The sequence below is a fragment of the Sinocyclocheilus grahami genome, unplaced genomic scaffold, assembly GCF_001515645.1.
Source record: "Sinocyclocheilus grahami isolate Dianchi unplaced genomic scaffold, SAMN03320097.WGS_v1.1 scaffold1945.1, whole genome shotgun sequence".
Classification (NCBI taxonomy): Eukaryota; Metazoa; Chordata; class Actinopteri; order Cypriniformes; family Cyprinidae; genus Sinocyclocheilus; species Sinocyclocheilus grahami.
The window spans coordinates 54,117-56,115 of record NW_015507124.1 but is presented as its reverse complement, the minus strand read 5'-3'; the positions used below and the strand labels follow the sequence as shown (position 1 = coordinate 56,115).

At 36.0% G+C, this 1,999-nt stretch overlaps 1 pseudogene; it reads left to right on the top strand.

Annotated features, from left to right (window-relative positions):
* Positions 1-528: 528 nt before the first annotated feature.
* On the top strand, positions 529-1,999 carry LOC107573451 (complement C1q-like protein 2; annotated as a pseudogene).

The window sequence follows — 1,999 nt, the reverse complement described above, 5'->3', positions numbered from 1 at the left end:
ACTGCAGACATTTTTGCTGATGTTGCAGAAAACCGTACAAGGTATGGTTGTGGAACTACTGATGAAATCAGGTGTTAGTGCACCTCTCGGTCATATCTTTTAAATTGTTGGCCCTTGTGATAACGTCAACATGGCGGATGAGATCCGGTTCGCATTCATACTCAACGAGATCTGGCTATTTAGTACCTACTCTTTTAGCGCTCCTTAAGTAAGTATTGAGTAGGCGGTTTCGGACAGAGCCTGTGGCTGGAATTCAGTTGTAGTTCTTGTGTTTCTCTTTCCTTCAGTGATTCTGCTTGTTAACAGCAGGTGTTCATCACTAATGTTCAATTAGCACTTAATTATCTCATTAACTTTACTTCAGTGTTACTCTAACACTCTGTAGATGGGGACAATATATATATATGTGCTCTGAGCAGAGTTGGTTTAACTCTGGGGATTTTGTTGTGCAGTGCAATAAAGTTGATTCTTATAACACTTGTAATGCTCAACGTTTGGGTTATACCAGCAGCTAAAGTATTTTCACCAAACATAAATCTCCTTGAATAACTAGAGAAAATAACAACCATGGAAAAAAGGATGGAATCTATGGAGAATGAAATGAAGCGACTAAAAACCGAGAACAAAGGTAACCTGACAGGATCCTATACATGACCGTGCCAGTTTAAAATGAACCGCATTTGTGTATTTCTAAATGTTTATAACACCATATTGCTCTACTGAAAGATTATAAAATAAAGTTAAATTGCATATCACTACTTGACAAAGGTTAAGAAGCTAAATCTTTTTCTTCAGCTTATATTCACTGTCCACGTATGCATTAAACATTTGTTTATTATTTTAGAACAAGCAGAAGAACTGATGATTTTGAATAAAACAACAGTTGACACAAATATCAAAATGGATGAACTAATGAAGCAGAATCAAGGTAAAAAATTCCAATTTGTAAACTCCCTTTTAAAATTAAGGCTGTTACAACTTTGCAAATTTGTCAAGTTAAATGAGTCCGGATTAATTTATTCATGTTGAATTGTGATTTTATATTTTTCTAAAATGTACTGCAGTTTGTACAGAGCTTAAGTTACACTCTTGGTATAGTAATGAATACTTTTATTCAGCATGAATGCATTAAACTTATCAAATGTGATCGTGAAGACATATTACAATATTTGTATTCCATATAAATGCAGGTCTCGAACTATAATCATCAAAAATCCTGAAAAAACTATGAATATTTATTGAGCACTAAATCACTAATAGAATGCATTTCTGCAGAATGAAGACTGGAGTAATGGCTGGTAAAAATTTAGCTTTGCCATCACAAGAATACATTTTATTTGATTTTTCAAACAAATAAATGCAGCCTTAAGAGACTTCTTTTGAAAATGTAAACAAATCTTACCAACCCAAAACTTTTGAACTATGTAAACATGAGATCATTTATAATCTGATTTGTTTGTTTTGGCTCCTAAAGTGGCTTTCTCAGCCTTTCTGTTGAGCTCTTTTGGACCACAAAGCGTTGGACCCTTTCATAATGGTCTACACACCCTGATTTATGAATATGTCTTAATATTGGAGACGCCTCTGGTCCAAACACAGGTGAATTCATTCATATAGTGGGACTGTATCTGTGGTTGTTTTTTATAATGCTCTCATTTGAATGCATCTAATTAACCACTGTCTGTTACAGGAATCTTTACAGCACCTGTGAGGGGAGCGTATGCTTTCAGGGTCTTCTCCAAGGCCTTTGGAAGTCCCGAAAGAGCCGTTACTGCAGGCCTGTTTAAAAATGACCAGCACATCATTTCTACACATGGACACCAAGCAAGCGGTTTTATCAGCTCTTCAAATGGAGTCTCTCTGCTGCTAGAAGAAGGGGATCAAATGAAGGTGAATCTCTATCCTGGACAATGGATTTTCGACGATGGAGAACATCATCACAGCACATTCAGTGGACATCTGCTTTTCCCCATGTGAGCTTGCAGACCACTAAAAAAAT